The sequence below is a fragment of the Pseudophryne corroboree genome, unplaced genomic scaffold (genome assembly GCF_028390025.1).
Source record: "Pseudophryne corroboree isolate aPseCor3 unplaced genomic scaffold, aPseCor3.hap2 scaffold_515, whole genome shotgun sequence".
NCBI classification, from domain to species: Eukaryota; Metazoa; Chordata; class Amphibia; order Anura; family Myobatrachidae; genus Pseudophryne; species Pseudophryne corroboree.
The window spans coordinates 214,186-235,056 of NW_026970118.1; the positions used below are offsets into that span (position 1 = coordinate 214,186).

The 20,871-nt window shown below is 38.7% G+C and overlaps 3 non-coding genes across 3 annotated transcripts; all 3 read left to right on the forward strand.

The window, feature by feature from the left end:
• Positions 1–14,799: 14,799 nt before the first annotated feature.
• LOC135031501 (U1 spliceosomal RNA) lies at positions 14,800–14,963 on the forward strand. The gene has a single exon (XR_010227202.1). It is a non-coding gene; the product is annotated as a U1 spliceosomal RNA (small nuclear RNA).
• A 152-nt stretch (positions 14,964–15,115) lies between these two features.
• LOC135031392 (U1 spliceosomal RNA) lies at positions 15,116–15,278 on the forward strand. The gene has a single exon (XR_010227106.1). It is a non-coding gene; the product is annotated as a U1 spliceosomal RNA (small nuclear RNA).
• A 655-nt stretch (positions 15,279–15,933) lies between these two features.
• Positions 15,934–16,097, forward strand: LOC135031490 (U1 spliceosomal RNA). Its single transcript, XR_010227192.1, has one exon. It is a non-coding gene; the product is annotated as a U1 spliceosomal RNA (small nuclear RNA).
• The last annotated feature ends 4,774 nt before the right edge of the window (positions 16,098–20,871 follow it).

The following is a 20,871-nucleotide window of genomic DNA, read 5'->3' on the forward strand; positions in this document are numbered from 1 at the left end:
TGTAAGGCTATTAACCAAAAGGTTGGTGGTTCAATCCCACCCAGGGACTTAATTGACCTTGTTATCAGATTTTGGTGATCTTTAAGCAGACAAGTCAAAATTTCAAACCCCCTGTTATGGTGTAGGGTACCTGGCCTTCTCTGATGTAATCAGAGTTAGATTTGATTCAGTGATTTTATAAAAACAGCTAGGAAGCACAATTTAGCAGTGGGTTGCAGAGAAAAAGAAAAATGCTGGCAGAAAAATACAATTGAGTGATTAAACAGCTCTTCATTTTCTGGCTTTATTTTTATGCTAACTAATTTGTTCTCTGAAAAGTGTCCACAAAGCCAAGTATCTGATTAACATATTTGTAGGGATGGTTTTTCACCTATTACTAAATTAAACTTGCTTCATTGGAAAGGCAGCAAGATGCATCCTCATTTCAATATCTACTGAAATAATACAGGTTGACACCAGGAAACATTAACGCCACTGCATCCTTGCTGCTTTCTCATGTGGAAGTCTGTTTAATGTGAAAACAAGGTGATATCTAATTAGCACACAGGTAAGGAATTAAGAAAATCTTTATTTAAGGGTAAAGATGTTTCTCACAAAATCATTGCCCCAATGCATCATTGAAATTCAAGCTGGAAAGATGATTTTAATATATCACTTGTACATTTTGTATTGCTCTTCTGGTGACAATGTAGTTTGTTTTTGTCAATTACCATTTTAATAATAGGGTAAAGAAAATTAAGTGGATTTTTGAAAGAAAACAATACTGTCAATATACTATTAAAACAAATTAAAATGGTAAAAGTTATTGTACTTTAAGTAAAAATAAAAGCTAAAATATCAATCCCAGTTTTGGATTACTTTAATGAACAAAAAAAAAATGCATATAGCAAAGGATAGTTTCAATCTGCCTACCTCTGGGTTATGGGCCCAGCATGCTTCCATTGCAGTACTCTGCTGCACATGTAAGTGCAAGAGATCCTGAAGCACTCACTCATCATGCGAAAGTACCAATGTGTTTCTTCATTGGTTGCTGGAAGAAACATCTTACAAAAACTCTCCAGATTATTGACTTTTTAAAGTTTTTCTAGGAAACGTTCTAGATGAATGCTTATTAGTCTTTGTCAGTATATTCTTTTTGCAAAGTGTCTCTGTGGCGCAATCGGTTAGTGTGTTCAGCTATTAATCAAAAGGTTGGTGGTTCAATCCCACCCAGGGACGTAATTGACCTTGTGATCAGATTTTGGTGATATTTAAGTAGACAAGTCAAAATTGCAAACCCCCTCTTATGGTGTAGGGTACCTGGCCTTCTCTGATGTAATCAGAGTTAGATTTGATTAAGTGATTTTATAAAAAAACAGCTAGGAAGCACAATTTAGCAGTGGGTTGCAGAGAAAAAGAAAAATGCTGGCAGAAAAATACAATTGAGTGATTAAACAGCTCTTCATTTTCTGGCTTTATTTTTATGATAACAAATTTGTTCTCTGAAAAGTGTCCACAAAGCCAAGTCTCTGATTAACACCTTTGTAGGGATGGTTTTTCACCTATTACTAAATTAAACTTGCTTCATTGGAAAGGCAGCAAGATGCATCCTCATTTCAATATCTACTGAAATAATACAGGTTGACACCAGGAAACATTAACGCCACTGCATCCTTGCTGCTTTCTCATGTGGAAGTCTGTTTAATGTGAAAACAAGGTGATATCTAATTAGCACACAGGTAAGGAATTAAGAAAATCTTTATTTAAGGGTAAAGATGTTTCTCACAAAATCATTGCCCCAATGCATCATTGAAATTCAAGCTGGAAAGATGATTTTAATATATCACTTGTACATTTTGTATTGCTCTTCTGGTGACAATGTAGTTTGTTTTTGTCAATTACCATTTTAATAATAGGGTAAAGAAAATTAAGTGGATTTTTGAAAGAAAACAATACTGTCAATATACTATTAAAACAAATTAAAATGGTAAAAGTTATTGTACTTTAAGTAAAAATAAAAGCTAAAATATCAATCCCAGTTTTGGATTACTTTAATGAACAAAAAAAAAATGCATATAGCAAAGGATAGTTTCAATCTGCCTACCTCTGGGTTATGGGCCCAGCATGCTTCCATTGCAGTACTCTGCTGCACATGTAAGTGCAAGAGATCCTGAAGCACTCACTCATCATGCGAAAGTACCAATGTGTTTCTTCATTGGTTGCTGGAAGAAACATCTTACAAAAACTCTCCAGATTATTGACTTTTTAAAGTTTTTCTAGGAAACGTTCTAGATGAATGCTTATTAGTCTTTGTCAGTATATTCTTTTTGCAAAGTGTCTCTGTGGCGCAATCGGTTAGTGTGTTCAGCTATTAATCAAAAGGTTGGTGGTTCAATCCCACCCAGGGACGTAATTGACCTTGTGATCAGCTTTTGGTGATATTTAAGTAGACAAGTCAAAATTGCAAACCCCCTCTTATGGTGTAGGGTACCTGGCCTTCTCTGATGTAATCAGAGTTAGATTTGATTAAGTGATTTTATAAAAAAACAGCTAGGAAGCACAATTTAGCAGTGGGTTGCAGAGAAAAAGAAAAATGCTGGCAGAAAAATACAATTGAGTGATTAAACAGCTCTTCATTTTCTGGCTTTATTTTTATGATAACAAATTTGTTCTCTGAAAAGTGTCCACAAAGCCAAGTCTCTGATTAACACCTTTGTAGGGATGGTTTTTCACCTATTACTAAATTAAACTTGCTTCATTGGAAAGGCAGCAAGATGCATCCTCATTTCAATATCTACTGAAATAATACAGGTTGACACCAGGAAACATTAACGCCACTGCATCCTTGCTGCTTTCTCATGTGGAAGTCTGTTTAATGTGAAAACAAGGTGATATCTAATTAGCACACAGGTAAGGAATTAAGAAAATCTTTATTTAAGGGTGAAGATGTTTCTCACAAAATCGTTGCCCCAATGCATCATTGAAATTCAAGCTGGAAAGATGATTTTAATATATCACTTGTACATTTTGTATTGCTCTTCTGGTGACAATGTAGTTTGTTTTTGTCAGTTACCATTTTAATAATCGGGTAAAGAAAATTAATTGGATTTTTGAAAGAAAACAATACTGTCAATATACTATTAAAACAAATTAAAATGGTAAAAGTTATTGTACTTTAAGTAAAAATAAAAGCTAAAATATCAATACCAGTTTTGGATTACTTTAATGAACAAAAAAAAAAATGCATATAGCAGAGGATAGTTTCAATCTGCCTACCTCTGGGTTATGGACCCAGCATGCTTCCATTACAGTACTCTGCTGCACATGTAAGTGCAAGAGATCCTGAAGCACTCACTCATCATGGGAAAGTACCAATGTGTTTCTTCATTGGTTGATGGAAGAAACATCTTACAAAAACTCTCCACATTATTGACTTTTTAAAATGTTTCTAGGAATCGTTCTAGATGAATGCTTATTAGCCTTTGTCAGTAAGTACTTTTGCAAAGTGTCGCTGTGGCGCAATCAGTTAGTGTGTAAGGCTATTAACCAAAAGGTTGGTGGTTCAATCCCACCCAGGGACTTAATTGACCTTGTTATCAGATTTTGGTGATCTTTAAGCAGACAAGTCAAAATTTCAAACCCCCTGTTATGGTGTAGGGTACCTGGCCTTCTCTGATGTAATCAGAGTTAGATTTGATTCAGTGATTTTATAAAAACAGCTAGGAAGCACAATTTAGCAGTGGGTTGCAGAGAAAAAGAAATATGCTGGCAGAAAAATCCAATTGAGTGATTAAACAGCTCTTCATTTTCTGGCTTTATTTTTATGCTAACTAATTTGTTCTCTGAAAAGTGTCCACAAAGCCAAGTATCTGATTAACATATTTGTAGGGATGGTTTTTCACCTATTACTAAATTAAACTTGCTTCATTGGAAAGGCAGCAAGATGCATCCTCATTTCAATATCTACTGAAATAATACAGGTTGACACCAGGAAACATTAACGCCACTGCATCCTTGCTGCTTTCTCATGTGGAAGTCTGTTTAATGTGAAAACAAGGTGATATCTAATTAGCACACAGGTAAGGAATTAAGAAAATCTTTATTTAAGGGTAAAGATGTTTCTCACAAAATCATTGCCCCAATGCATCATTGAAATTCAAGCTGGAAAGATGATTTTAATATATCACTTGTACATTTTGTATTGCTCTTCTGGTGACAATGTAGTTTGTTTTTGTCAATTACCATTTTAATAATAGGGTAAAGAAAATTAAGTGGATTTTTGAAAGAAAACAATACTGTCAATATACTATTAAAACAAATTAAAATGGTAAAAGTTATTGTACTTTAAGTAAAAATAAAAGCTAAAATATCAATCCCAGTTTTGGATTACTTTAATGAACAAAAAAAAAATGCATATAGCAAAGGATAGTTTCAATCTGCCTACCTCTGGGTTATGGGCCCAGCATGCTTCCATTGCAGTACTCTGCTGCACATGTAAGTGCAAGAGATCCTGAAGCACTCACTCATCATGCGAAAGTACCAATGTGTTTCTTCATTGGTTGCTGGAAGAAACATCTTACAAAAACTCTCCAGATTATTGACTTTTTAAAGTTTTTCTAGGAAACGTTCTAGATGAATGCTTATTAGTCTTTGTCAGTATATTCTTTTTGCAAAGTGTCTCTGTGGCGCAATCGGTTAGTGTGTTCAGCTATTAATCAAAAGGTTGGTGGTTCAATCCCACCCAGGGACGTAATTGACCTTGTGATCAGATTTTGGTGATATTTAAGTAGACAAGTCAAAATTGCAAACCCCCTCTTATGGTGTAGGGTACCTGGCCTTCTCTGATGTAATCAGAGTTAGATTTGATTAAGTGATTTTATAAAAAAACAGCTAGGAAGCACAATTTAGCAGTGGGTTGCAGAGAAAAAGAAAAATGCTGGCAGAAAAATACAATTGAGTGATTAAACAGCTCTTCATTTTCTGGCTTTATTTTTATGATAACAAATTTGTTCTCTGAAAAGTGTCCACAAAGCCAAGTATCTGATTAACATCTTTGTAGGGATGGTTTTTCACCTATTACTAAATTAAACTTGCTTCATTGGAAAGGCAGCAAGATGCATCCTCATTTCAATATCTACGGAAATAATACAGGTTGACACCATGAAACATTAACGCCACTGCATCTTTGCTGTTTTCTCATGTGGAAGTCTGTTTAATGTGAAAACAAGGTGATATCTAATTAGCACACAGGTAAGGAATTAAGAAAATCTTTATTTAAGGGTGAAGATGTTTCTCACAAAATCGTTGCCCCAATGCATCATTGAAATCCAAGCTGGAAAGATGATTTTAATATATCACTTGTACATTTTGTATTGCTCTTCTGGTGACAATGTAGTTTGTTTTTGTCAATTACCATTTTAATAATCGGGTAAAGAAAATTAAGTGGATTTTTGAAAGAAAACAATACTGTCAATATACTATTAAAACAAATTAAAATGGTAAAAGTTATTGTACTTTAAGTAAAAATAAAAGAGCAAAAATATCAATCCCAGTTTTGGTTTACTTTAATTAACAAAAAAAAATGCATATAGCAGAGGATAGTTTCAATCTGCCTACCTCTGGGTTATGGACCCAGCGAGCTTCCATTACAGTACTCTGCTGCACATGTAATTGCAAGAGATCCTGAAGCACTCACTCATCATGGGAAAGTACCAATGTGTTTCTTCATTGGTTGATGGAAGAAACATCTTACAAAAACTCTCCAGATTATTGACTATTTAAAGTTTTTCTAGGAAACGTTCTAGATGAATGCTTATTAGCCTTTGTCAGTATGTACTTTTGCAAAGTGTCGCTGTGGCGCAATCAGTTAGTGTGTACGGCTATTAACCAAAAGGTTGGTGGTTCAATCCCACCCAGGGACGTAATTGACCTTGTTATCAGATTTTGGTGATCTTTAAGTAGACAAGTCAAAATTTCAAAAACCCCTGTTATGGTGTAGGGTACCTGGCCTTCTCTGATGTAATCAGAGTTAGATTTGATTCAGTGATTTTATAAAAACAGCTAGGAAGCACAATTTAGCAGTGGTTTGCAGAGAAAAAGAAATATGCTGGCAAAAAAATCCAATTGAGTGATTAAACAGCTCTTCATTTTCTGGCTTTATTTTTATGCTAACAAATTTGTTCTCTGAAAAGTGTCCACAAAGCCAAGTATCTGATTAACATCTTTGTAGGGATGGTTTTTCACCTATTACTAAATTAAACTTGCTTCATTGGAAAGGCAGCAAGATGCATCCTCATTTCAATATCTACTGAAATAATACAGGTTGACACCAGGAAACATTAACGCCACTGCATCCTTGCTGCTTTCTCATGTGGAAGTCTGTTTAATGTGAAAACAAGGTGATATCTAATTAGCACACAGGTAAGGAATTAAGAAAATCTTTATTTAAGGGTGAAGATGTTTCTCACAAAATCGTTGCCCCAATGCATCATTGAAATTCAAGCTGGAAAGATGATTTTAATATATCACTTGTACATTTTGTATTGCTCTTCTGGTGACAATGTAGTTTGTTTTTGTCAATTACCATTTTAATAATAGGGTAAAGAAAATTAAGTGGATTTTTGAAAGAAAACAATACTGTCAATATACTATTAAAACAAATTAAAATGGTAAAAGTTATTGTACTTTAAGTAAAAATAAAAGAGCAAAAATATCAATCCCAGTTTTGGATTACTTTAATTAACAAAAAAAAATGCATATAGCAGAGGATAGTTTCAATCTGCCTACCTCTGGGTTATGGGCCCAGCATGCTTCCATTGCAGTACTCTGCTGCACATGTAAGTGCAAGAGATCCTGAAGCACTCACTCATCATGGGAAAGTACCAATGCGTTTCTTCATTGGTTGATGGAAGAAACATCTTACAAAATCTCTCCAGATTATTGACTTTTTAAAGTTTTCTAGGAAACGTTCTAGATGAATGCTTATTAGCCTTTGTCAGTATGTAATTTTGCAAAGTGTCTCTGTGGTGCAATCGGTTAGTGTGTTTGGTTATTAACCAAAGGGTTGGTGGTTCAATCCCACCCAGGGATGTTATTGACCTTGTCATCAGATTTTGGTGATCTTTAAGTAGACAAGTCAAAATTTCAAACCCCCTCTTATGGTGTAGGGTACTTGGCCTACTCTGATGTAATCAGAGTTAGATTTGATTAAGTGATTTTATAAAAAAAACAGCTAGGAAGCACAATTTAGCAGTGGGTTGCAGAGAAAATGAAATATGCTGGCAGAAAAATCCAATTGAGTGATTAAACAGCTCTTCATTTTCTGGCTTTATTTTTATGCTAACAAATTTGTTCTCTGAAAAGTGTCCACAAAGCCAAGTATCGGATTAACATCTTTGTAGGGATGGTTTTTCACCTATTACTAAATTAAACTTGCTTCATTGGAAAGGCAGCAAGATGCATCCTCATTTCAATATCTACTGAAATAATACAGGTTGACACCAGGAAACATTAACGCCACTGCATCCTTGCTGCTTTCTCATGTGGAAGTCTGTTTAATGTGAAAACAAGGTGATATCTAATTAGCACACAGGTAAGGAATTAAGAAAATCTTTATTTAAGGGTGAAGATGTTTCTCACAAAATCGTTGCCCCAATGCATCATTGAAATTCAAGCTGGAAAGATGATTTTAATATATCACTTGTACATTTTGTATTGCTCTTCTGGTGACAATGTAGTTTGTTTTTGTCAGTTACCATTTTAATAATCGGGTAAAGAAAATTAATTGGATTTTTGAAAGAAAACAATACTGTCAATATACTATTAAAACAAATTAAAATGGTAAAAGTTATTGTACTTTAAGTAAAAATAAAAGCTAAAATATCAATACCAGTTTTGGATTACTTTAATGAACAAAAAAAAAATGCATATAGCAGAGGATAGTTTCAATCTGCCTACCTCTGGGTTATGGACCCAGCATGCTTCCATTACAGTACTCTGCTGCACATGTAAGTGCAAGAGATCCTGAAGCACTCACTCATCATGGGAAAGTACCAATGTGTTTCTTCATTGGTTGATGGAAGAAACATCTTACAAAAACTCTCCACATTATTGACTTTTTAAAATGTTTCTAGGAATCGTTCTAGATGAATGCTTATTAGCCTTTGTCAGTAAGTACTTTTGCAAAGTGTCGCTGTGGCGCAATCAGTTAGTGTGTAAGGCTATTAACCAAAAGGTTGGTGGTTCAATCCCACCCAGGGACTTAATTGACCTTGTTATCAGATTTTGGTGATCTTTAAGCAGACAAGTCAAAATTTCAAACCCCCTGTTATGGTGTAGGGTACCTGGCCTTCTCTGATGTAATCAGAGTTAGATTTGATTCAGTGATTTTATAAAAACAGCTAGGAAGCACAATTTAGCAGTGGGTTGCAGAGAAAAAGAAATATGCTGGCAGAAAAATCCAATTGAGTGATTAAACAGCTCTTCATTTTCTGGCTTTATTTTTATGCTAACTAATTTGTTCTCTGAAAAGTGTCCACAAAGCCAAGTATCTGATTAACATATTTGTAGGGATGGTTTTTCACCTATTACTAAATTAAACTTGCTTCATTGGAAAGGCAGCAAGATGCATCCTCATTTCAATATCTACTGAAATAATACAGGTTGACACCAGGAAACATTAACGCCACTGCATCCTTGCTGCTTTCTCATGTGGAAGTCTGTTTAATGTGAAAACAAGGTGATATCTAATTAGCACACAGGTAAGGAATTAAGAAAATCTTTATTTAAGGGTAAAGATGTTTCTCACAAAATCATTGCCCCAATGCATCATTGAAATTCAAGCTGGAAAGATGATTTTAATATATCACTTGTACATTTTGTATTGCTCTTCTGGTGACAATGTAGTTTGTTTTTGTCAATTACCATTTTAATAATAGGGTAAAGAAAATTAAGTGGATTTTTGAAAGAAAACAATACTGTCAATATACTATTAAAACAAATTAAAATGGTAAAAGTTATTGTACTTTAAGTAAAAATAAAAGCTAAAATATCAATCCCAGTTTTGGATTACTTTAATGAACAAAAAAAAAATGCATATAGCAAAGGATAGTTTCAATCTGCCTACCTCTGGGTTATGGGCCCAGCATGCTTCCATTGCAGTACTCTGCTGCACATGTAAGTGCAAGAGATCCTGAAGCACTCACTCATCATGCGAAAGTACCAATGTGTTTCTTCATTGGTTGCTGGAAGAAACATCTTACAAAAACTCTCCAGATTATTGACTTTTTAAAGTTTTTCTAGGAAACGTTCTAGATGAATGCTTATTAGTCTTTGTCAGTATATTCTTTTTGCAAAGTGTCTCTGTGGCGCAATCGGTTAGTGTGTTCAGCTATTAATCAAAAGGTTGGTGGTTCAATCCCACCCAGGGACGTAATTGACCTTGTGATCAGATTTTGGTGATATTTAAGTAGACAAGTCAAAATTGCAAACCCCCTCTTATGGTGTAGGGTACCTGGCCTTCTCTGATGTAATCAGAGTTAGATTTGATTAAGTGATTTTATAAAAAAACAGCTAGGAAGCACAATTTAGCAGTGGGTTGCAGAGAAAAAGAAAAATGCTGGCAGAAAAATACAATTGAGTGATTAAACAGCTCTTCATTTTCTGGCTTTATTTTTATGATAACAAATTTGTTCTCTGAAAAGTGTCCACAAAGCCAAGTATCTGATTAACATCTTTGTAGGGATGGTTTTTCACCTATTACTAAATTAAACTTGCTTCATTGGAAAGGCAGCAAGATGCATCCTCATTTCAATATCTACGGAAATAATACAGGTTGACACCATGAAACATTAACGCCACTGCATCTTTGCTGTTTTCTCATGTGGAAGTCTGTTTAATGTGAAAACAAGGTGATATCTAATTAGCACACAGGTAAGGAATTAAGAAAATCTTTATTTAAGGGTGAAGATGTTTCTCACAAAATCGTTGCCCCAATGCATCATTGAAATCCAAGCTGGAAAGATGATTTTAATATATCACTTGTACATTTTGTATTGCTCTTCTGGTGACAATGTAGTTTGTTTTTGTCAATTACCATTTTAATAATCGGGTAAAGAAAATTAAGTGGATTTTTGAAAGAAAACAATACTGTCAATATACTATTAAAACAAATTAAAATGGTAAAAGTTATTGTACTTTAAGTAAAAATAAAAGAGCAAAAATATCAATCCCAGTTTTGGTTTACTTTAATTAACAAAAAAAAATGCATATAGCAGAGGATAGTTTCAATCTGCCTACCTCTGGGTTATGGACCCAGCGAGCTTCCATTACAGTACTCTGCTGCACATGTAATTGCAAGAGATCCTGAAGCACTCACTCATCATGGGAAAGTACCAATGTGTTTCTTCATTGGTTGATGGAAGAAACATCTTACAAAAACTCTCCAGATTATTGACTATTTAAAGTTTTTCTAGGAAACGTTCTAGATGAATGCTTATTAGCCTTTGTCAGTATGTACTTTTGCAAAGTGTCGCTGTGGCGCAATCAGTTAGTGTGTACGGCTATTAACCAAAAGGTTGGTGGTTCAATCCCACCCAGGGACGTAATTGACCTTGTTATCAGATTTTGGTGATCTTTAAGTAGACAAGTCAAAATTTCAAAAACCCCTGTTATGGTGTAGGGTACCTGGCCTTCTCTGATGTAATCAGAGTTAGATTTGATTCAGTGATTTTATAAAAACAGCTAGGAAGCACAATTTAGCAGTGGTTTGCAGAGAAAAAGAAATATGCTGGCAAAAAAATCCAATTGAGTGATTAAACAGCTCTTCATTTTCTGGCTTTATTTTTATGCTAACAAATTTGTTCTCTGAAAAGTGTCCACAAAGCCAAGTATCTGATTAACATCTTTGTAGGGATGGTTTTTCACCTATTACTAAATTAAACTTGCTTCATTGGAAAGGCAGCAAGATGCATCCTCATTTCAATATCTACTGAAATAATACAGGTTGACACCAGGAAACATTAACGCCACTGCATCCTTGCTGCTTTCTCATGTGGAAGTCTGTTTAATGTGAAAACAAGGTGATATCTAATTAGCACACAGGTAAGGAATTAAGAAAATCTTTATTTAAGGGTGAAGATGTTTCTCACAAAATCGTTGCCCCAATGCATCATTGAAATTCAAGCTGGAAAGATGATTTTAATATATCACTTGTACATTTTGTATTGCTCTTCTGGTGACAATGTAGTTTGTTTTTGTCAATTACCATTTTAATAATAGGGTAAAGAAAATTAAGTGGATTTTTGAAAGAAAACAATACTGTCAATATACTATTAAAACAAATTAAAATGGTAAAAGTTATTGTACTTTAAGTAAAAATAAAAGAGCAAAAATATCAATCCCAGTTTTGGATTACTTTAATTAACAAAAAAAAATGCATATAGCAGAGGATAGTTTCAATCTGCCTACCTCTGGGTTATGGGCCCAGCATGCTTCCATTGCAGTACTCTGCTGCACATGTAAGTGCAAGAGATCCTGAAGCACTCACTCATCATGGGAAAGTACCAATGCGTTTCTTCATTGGTTGATGGAAGAAACATCTTACAAAATCTCTCCAGATTATTGACTTTTTAAAGTTTTCTAGGAAACGTTCTAGATGAATGCTTATTAGCCTTTGTCAGTATGTAATTTTGCAAAGTGTCTCTGTGGTGCAATCGGTTAGTGTGTTTGGTTATTAACCAAAGGGTTGGTGGTTCAATCCCACCCAGGGATGTTATTGACCTTGTCATCAGATTTTGGTGATCTTTAAGTAGACAAGTCAAAATTTCAAACCCCCTCTTATGGTGTAGGGTACCTGGCCTACTCTGATGTAATCAGAGTTAGATTTGATTAAGTGATTTTATCAAAAAACAGCTAGGAAGCACAATTTAGCAGTGGGTTGCAGAGAAAATGAAATATGCTGGCAGAAAAATCCAATTGAGTGATTAAACAGCTCTTCATTTTCTGGCTTTATTTTTATGCTAACAAATTTGTTCTCTGAAAAGTGTCCACAAAGCCAAGTATCGGATTAACATCTTTGTAGGGATGGTTTTTCACCTATTACTAAATTAAACTTGCTTCATTGGAAAGGCAGCAAGATGCATCCTCATTTCAATATCTACTGAAATAATACAGGTTGACACCAGGAAACATTAACGCCACTGCATCCTTGCTGCTTTCTCATGTGGAAGTCTGTTTAATGTGAAAACAAGGTGATATCTAATTAGCACACAGGTAAGGAATTAAGAAAATCTTTATTTAAGGGTGAAGATGTTTCTCACAAAATCGTTGCCCCAATGCATCATTGAAATTCAAGCTGGAAAGATGATTTTAATATATCACTTGTACATTTTGTATTGCTCTTCTGGTGACAATGTAGTTTGTTTTTGTCAATTACCATTTTAATAATAGGGTAAAGAAAATTAAGTGGATTTTTGAAAGAAAACAATACTGTCAATATACTATTAAAACAAATTAAAATGGTAAAAGTTATTGTACTTTAAGTAAAAATAAAAGAGCAAAAATATCAATCCCAGTTTTGGATTACTTTAATTAACAAAAAAAAATGCATATAGCAGAGGATAGTTTCAATCTGCCTACCTCTGGGTTATGGGCCCAGCATGCTTCCATTGCAGTACTCTGCTGCACATGTAAGTGCAAGAGATCCTGAAGCACTCACTCATCATGGGAAAGTACCAATGCGTTTCTTCATTGGTTGATGGAAGAAACATCTTACAAAATCTCTCCAGATTATTGACTTTTTAAAGTTTTCTAGGAAACGTTCTAGATGAATGCTTATTAGCCTTTGTCAGAATGTACTTTTGCAAAGTGTCTCTGTGGTGCAATCGGTTAGTGTGTTTGGTTATTAACCAAAGGGTTGGTGGTTCAATCCCACCCAGGGATGTTATTGACCTTGTCATCAGATTTTGGTGATCTTTAAGTAGACAAGTCAAAATTTCAAACCCCCTCTTATGGTGTAGGGTACCTGGCCTACTCTGATGTAATCAGAGTTAGATTTGATTAAGTGATTTTATCAAAAAACAGCTAGGAAGCACAATTTAGCAGTGGGTTGCAGAGAAAATGAAATATGCTGGCAGAAAACTCCAATTGAGTGATTAAACAGCTCTTCATTTTCTGGCTTTATTTTTATGCTAACAAATTTGTTCTCTGAAAAGTGTCCACAAAGCCAAGTATCGGATTAACATCTTTGTAGGGATGGTTTTTCACCTATTACTAAATTAAACTTGCTTCATTGGAAAGGCAGCAAGATGCATCCTCATTTCAATATCTACTGAAATAATACAGGTTGACACCAGGAAACATTAACGCCACTGCATCCTTGCTGCTTTCTCATGTGGAAGTCTGTTTAATGTGAAAACAAGGTGATATCTAATTAGCACACAGGTAAGGAATTAAGAAAATCTTTATTTAAGGGTGAAGATGTTTCTCACAAAATCGTTGCCCCAATGCATCATTGAAATTCAAGCTGGAAAGATGATTTTAATATATCACTTGTACATTTTGTATTGCTCTTCTGGTGACAATGTAGTTTGTTTTTGTCAATTACCATTTTAATAATCGGGTAAAGAAAATTAAGTGGATTTTTGAAAGAAAACAATACTGTCAATATACTATTAAAACATATTAAAATGGTAAAAGTTATTGTACTTTAAGTAAAAATAAAAGAGAAAAAATATCAATCCCTGTTTTGGATTACTTTAATTAACAAAAAAAAATGCATATAGCAGAGGATAGTTTCAATCTGCCTACCTCTGGGTTATGAACCCAGCATGCTTTCATTACAGTACTCTGCTGCACATGTAAGTGCAAGAGATCTTGAAGCACTCACTCATCATGGGAAAGTAACAATGTGTTTCTTCGTTGGTTGATGGAAGAAACATCTTACAAAAACTCTCCAGATTATTGACTTTTTAAAGTTTTTCTAGGAAACGTTCTAGATGAATGCTTATTAGCCTTTGTCAGTATGGACTTTTGCAAAGTGTCTCTGTGGCGCAATTGGTTAGTGTGATTGGTTATTAACCAAAGGGTTGGTGGTTCAATCCCACCCAGGGATGTAATTGACCTTGTTATCAGATTTTGGTGATCTTTAAGTAGACAAGTCAAAATTTCAAAAACCCCTGTTATGGTGTAGGTTACCTGGCCTTCTCTGATGTAATCAGAGTTAGATTTGATTCAGTGATTTTATAAAAACAGCTAGGAAGCACAATTTAGCAGTGGTTTGCAGAGAAAAAGAAATATGCTGGCAAAAAAATCCAATTGAGTGATTAAACAGCTCTTCATTTTCTGGCTTTATTTTTATGCTAACAAATTTGTTCTCTGAAAAGTGTCCACAAAGCCAAGTATCTGATTAACATCTTTGTAGGGATGGTTTTTCACCTATTACTAAATTAAACTTGCTTCATTGGAAAGGCAGCAAGATGCATCCTCATTTCAATATCTACTGAAATAATACAGGTTGACACCAGGAAACATTAACGCCACTGCATCCTTGCCGATGATAACCTCAAGTTGGGTCATTCGGTGCTGCAGAGTCGTACGCACTCTTCCACCCGTTCAAGAGCTTTGGTATAACCCCATGGTTCTTAATGTGACCCCAGCATCCTCTAGGTCGTATGAGAAAATAGGATTTTAATACCTACCGGTAAATCCTTTTCTCTTAGTCTGTAGAGGATGCTGGAGTTCCCTTGTGCTGCCTCAGTTGAATCTCCTTTACTTGACAGAGATGTGCCTGAGCAGCGGCCCTCCCCAGCCCTATCCCAAATCATACTTATTTTGCATAGGAGATACCATGGTCATGAAGATTATTCTCCCAGGGTGAGGTTCATTCATTGCATTCTGGGTATGCTGACCCCTGTGATTTCCCCAAATGTGGGTAACTCGACTGCATTATTTGTGGTAGTGGGGGACTGTGTTTGTGTTTTCCTCTGGTCAGCTCTGGTAAAAGTCAGATTTCTTTGTTTCAGATCTTCCTCTAGCCTTGTTCTTCTTTCGAGAGTTCCCTTGTGCTGCCTCAGTTGGATCTCCTTCACTTGACAGGGGGGTGCCCGAGCAGCGACCCTCCTCAGCTCAAGCCCAACTCCTACTTACCTGCCAGGTGAGATACTATGATCATGAAGGTGCTTCTCCCAGGGCAAGGCTCACCCATTGCACTCTGGGTGTGCTGCCCCTGCGATTTCCCCAAATGTGGGAAACTTGACTGCATAATTTGTGTTTCCCCTGGTCGGCTCTCGTATAATTCAGATCTCTTTGTCTCAGGTCTCTCTCCAGCCTAGTTTGCTGTCTGTTTCCACTTCTTTTTTCTTGAGCCCCTCCCTTTTATACCCTTGTGCACTATCCTGACTTCTCCTCCTGTCTGCTTACTTTGTGCCTTCCAATGCACAATGCAAACTACACACCCTTTTACTTGCCTTACAGAGCAGCTCTGGAGCTGTTACAGTGCCAAGCTGCTGTAAGAAATCAGCTTGAATGCTTCAGGGGCTGGGGCATTGTCAACATGAGCCCCACACCGAAGGAGGGTGGGGGTGTTTAATGCGAACTAAGGGTCATCCAAGCGCCGCAAAAGGCCGCCATGCCCTGCATACCCCTTTTCTCTTTTCATATGCAGATGAGGGTTCCAGCCAACTTTGGCCCACTGCTTGGATGACATCACCGTATGCAAATCCATCTTCTGCAGAACTTCCCCCAGGAATGCTTGTACTAGTTGTTGCATTTGGTTTGTTGTTTGGGGGTGCTTCAGTATTAGGCAGCCTTCTGCCCTCCCATGTTCATCTGAAAATATGTGTTCTCCCTGCAGTTGTTGTCTCCAGATGAGAGTTCCCTTGTGCTGCCTCAGTTGAATCTCCTTTACTTGACAGAGATGTGCCTGAGCAGCGGCCCTCCCCAGCCCTATCCCAAATCATACTTATTTTGCATAGGCGATACCATGGTCATGAAGATTGTTCTCCCAGGGTGAGGTTCATTCATTGCATTCTGGGTATGCTGACCCCTGTGATTTCCCCAAATGTGGGAAACTCGACTGCATTATTTGTGGTAGTGGGGGACTGTGTTTGTGCTTTCCTCTGGTCAGCTCTGGTAAAAGTCAGATTTCTTTGTCTCAGATCTTCCTCTAGCCTTGTTCTTCTTTCGAGAGTTCCCTTGTGCTGCCTCAGTTGGATCTCCTTCACTTGACAGGGGGTGCCCGAGCAGCAATCCTCCACAGCTCTGGCCCAACTCCTACTTACCTGCCAGGAGAGATACTATGATCTTCACTGTTAGGGCAATCAGGATGTGGAATTCCCTGCCAGGGAAGGTGGTAATGGCGGACTCTGTAATTGGATTTAAAAAAGGAATGGATACATTTCTGAATGAAAAAGCTATCCAAGGTTATAATACTTAAAATATCAACATGGTTAATCCGGGGGTAACATGAGTTGTAGTAGTTAACTAGTCATAAAACATTATTCAGCAAGTATGTAGAATCATCACAACTTAAAACAGGTTGAACACGATGGGCAATTTGCCTCTATTCAACCTCAAAAACTATGTTACTATATGTTACTATATTACTATGTTACTGTAGTATACAGAACACCACAATGCAATGAGCAGTGATAGTGAGCACTGATGAGGATACTAGAACTGACACTGAGCAGCAAGATGCAGCACTGGACTATTAGTAATGTACTGTAGTATGCTGAGCACAACAATGCAGCACAAGACAATGAGCAGTGATACTGAGCACTGATGAGGATACTACTGAGAACTGACACTGAGCAGGAGAGACACACTACTAGTATTACTGAGCAGCAATAAGTATCCACTGATACTGAGCACTGATATTGAGATTTCCACTGAGAGAACATAGCCACGTCCTCTCCGCTCTCTCTTCAATGCACGAGTAAAAATGGCGGCAACGCGCAGCTCTTTATATGGAATCCGAATCTCGCGAGAATCCGACAGCGGGATGATGACATTTTCCCTTGTTCAGGTTTTCCGAGTCAGGCGGGAACAACCGAGCCTGCCTCGTACCAGTGTAAACCACGTGGAGTTCGTGGGGAATTCGGTTCTCGGAGAACCGAACCCGCTCCTCTCTACCTTATACCCATCAATTTTTTTTATTTTCAATCTAAGCCCCTGCAGTTTTCTGTAAGCATCTGCTTTGCTATGATGATCAACAAGTCACAAGGGCAAACACTCAGGGCTTGAGGCGTAGATCTTAGGACCAGCTGCTACAAGCATGGCAGAGGTGTCACTATCACTGGTGACACCCAGAGAGGTGGCGAGGGAGATTGTAATGCAGTGCGCGCAGATAAGCAGCGCAATGGTAAAAAGGAGGCATGGTTTCATAGGTAGGGGCGTGGCCTGGTGGCCTGAATCTACATTTTGTTGCTCCGGGTGTCCCGGGGGTTGGGGGCTGCACCGGGGACTAGTGTGTGAGCGGTGCTGGCTCCTGCACAGTGACATGGCATGGCCACTAGAGATGTGCACCGGAAATTTTTCGGGTTTTGTGTTTTGGTTTTGGGTTCGGTTCCGCGGCCGTGTTTTGGGTTCGAACGCGTTTTGGCTAAACCTCACCGAATTTTTTTTGTCGGATTCGGGTGTGTTTTGGATTCGGGTGTTTTTTTCAAAAAACCCTAAAAAACAGCTTAAATCATAGAATTTGGGAGTCATTTTGATCCCAAAGTATTATTAACCTCAATAACCATAATTTCCACTCATTTTCAGTCTATTCTTAACACCTCACACCTCACAATATTATTTTTAGTCCTAAAATTTGCACCGAGGTCGCTGGATGACTAAGCTCAGTGACCCAAGTGGCCGACACAAACACCTGGCCCATCTAGGAGTGGCACTGCAGTGTCACGCATGATGGCCCTTCCAAAAAACACTCCCCAAACAGCACATGACGCAAAGAAAAAAAGAGGCGCAATGAGGTAGCTGTGTGACTAAGCTCAGCGACCCAAGTGGCCGACACAAACACCTGGCCCATCTAGGAGTGGCACTGCAGTGTCACGCAGGATGGCCCTTCCAAAAAACACTCCCCAAACAGCACATGACGCAAAGAAAAAAAGAGGCGCAATGAGGTAGCTGTGTGACTAAGCTCAGCGACCCAAGTGGCCGACACAAACACCTGGCCCATCTAGGAGTGGCACTGCAGTGTCACGCAGGATGGCCCTTCCAAAAAACACTCCCCAAACAGCACATGACGCAAAGAAAAATAAAAGAAAAAAGAGGTGCAAGGTGGAATTGCCTTGGGCCCTCCCACCCACCCTTATGTTGTATAAACAGGACATGCACACTTTAACCAACCCATCATTTCAGTGACAGGGTCTGCCACACGACTGTGACTGAAATGACGGGTTGGTTTGGACCCCCACCAAAAAAGAAGCAATTAATCTCTCCTTGCACAAACTGGCTCTATAGAGGCAAGATGTCCACCTCATCATCCTCCGATTCATCACCGTGTACATCCCCCTCCTCACAGATTATCAATTCGTCCCCACTGGAATCCACCATCTCAGCTCCCTGTATACTTTGTGGAGGCAATTGCTGCTGGTCAATGTCTCCACGGAGAAATTGATTATAATTCATTTTAATGAACATCATCTTCTCCACATTTTCTGGAAGTAACCTCGTACGCCGATTGCTGACAAGGTGAGCGGCGGCACTAAACACTCTTTCGGAGTACACACTTGTGGGAGGGCAACTTAGGTAGAATAAAGCCAGTTTGTGCAAGGGCCTCCAAATTGCCTCTTTTTCCTGCCAGTATACGTACGGACTGTCTGACGTGCCTACTTGGATGCGGTCACTCATATAATCCTCCACCATTCTTTCAATGGTGAGAGAATCATATGCAGTGACAGTAGACGACATGTCCGTAATCGTTGGCAGGTCCTTCAGTCCGGACCAGATGTCAGCATCAGCAGTCGCTCCAGACTGCCCTGCATCACCGCCAGCGGGTGGGCTCGGAATTCTGAGCCTTTTCCTCGCACCCCCAATTGCGGGAGAATGTGAAGGAGGAGCTGTTGACCGATCAAGTTCCGCTTGACTTGATAATTTTCTCACCAGCAGGTCTTTGAACCCCTGCAGACTTGTGTCTGCCGGAAAGAGAGATACAACGTAGGTTTTAAATCTAGGATCGAGCACGGTGGCCAAAATGTAGTGCTCTGATTTCAACAGATTGACCACCCGTGAATCCTGGTTAAGCGAATGAAGGGCTCCATCCACAAGTCCCACATGCCTAGCGGAATCGCTCTGTCTTAGCTCCTCCTTCAATGTCTCCAGCTTCTTCTGCAAAAGCCTGATGACGGGAATGACCTGACTCAGGCTGGCAGTGTCTGAACTGACTTCACGTGTGGCAAGTTCAAAAGGTTGCAGAACCTTGCACAACGTTGAAATCATTCTCCACTGCGCTTGAGACAGGTGCATTCCACCTCCTATATCGTGGTCAGATGTATAGGCTTGAATGGCCTTTTGCTGCTCCTCCATCCTCTGAAGCATATAGAGGGTTGAATTCCACCTCGTTACCACTTCTTGCTTCAGATGATGGCAGGGCAGGTTCAGGCGTTTTTGGTGTTGCTCCAGTCTTCTGTACGTGGTGCCTGTACGCCGAAAGTGTCCCGCAATTCTTGTGGCCACCGACAGCATCTCTTGCACGCCCCTGTCGTTTTTTAAATAATTCTGCACCACCAAATTCAAGGTATGTGCAAAACATGGGACGTGCTGGAATTTGCCCAGATATAATGCACGCACAATATTGCTGGCGTTGTCCGATGCCACAAATCCACAGGAGAGTCCAATTGGGGTAAGCCATTCTGTGATGATCTTCCTTAGTTGCCGTAAGAGGTTTTCAGCTGTGTGCGTATTCTGGAAAGCGGTGATACAAAGCGTAGCCTGCCTAGGAAAGAGTTGGCGTTTGCGAGATGCTGCTACTGGTGCCGCCGCTGCTGTTCTTGCGGCGGGAGTCAATACATCTACCCAGTGGGCTGTCACAGTCATATAGTCCTGAGTCTGCCCTGCTCCACTTGTCCACATGTCCGTGGTTAAGTGGACATTGGGTACAACTGCATTTTTTAGGACACTGGTGAGTCTTTTTCTGAGGTCTGTGTACATTTTCGGTATCGCCTGCCTAGAGAAATGGAACCTAGATGGTATTTGGTACCGGGGACACAGTACCTCAATCAAGTCTATAGTTGGCTCTGAAGTAATGATGGATACCGGAACCACGTTTCTCACTGCCCAGGATGCCAAGGCCTCAGTTATCCGCTTTGCAGCAGGATGACTGCTGTGATATTTCATCTTCCTTGCAAAAGACTGTTGGACAGTCAATTGCTTGGTGGAAGTAGTAAAAGTGGTCTTACGACTTCCCCTCTGGGATGACCATCGACTCCCAGCAGCAACAACAGCAGCGCCAGCAGCAGTAGGCGTTACACTCAAGGATGCATCGGAGGAATCCCAGGCAGGAGAGAACTCGTCAGAATTGTCAGTGACATGGCCTGCAGGACTATTGGCATTCCTGGGGAAGGAGGAAATTGACACTGAGGGAGTTGGTGGGGTGGTTTGCGTGAGCTTGGTTACAAGAGGAAGGGATTTACTGGTCAGTGGACTGCTTCCGCTGTCGCCCAAAGTTTTTGAACTTGTCACTGACTTATGATGAATGCGCTGCAGGTGACGTATAAGGGAGGATGTTCCGAGGTGGTTAACGTCCTTACCCCTACTTATTACAGCTTGACAAAGGCAACACACAGCTTGACACCTGTTGTCCGCATTTCTGTTGAAATACTTCCACACCGAAGAGCTGATTTTTTTGGTATTTTCACCAGGCATGTCAATGGCCATATTCCTCCCACGGACAAC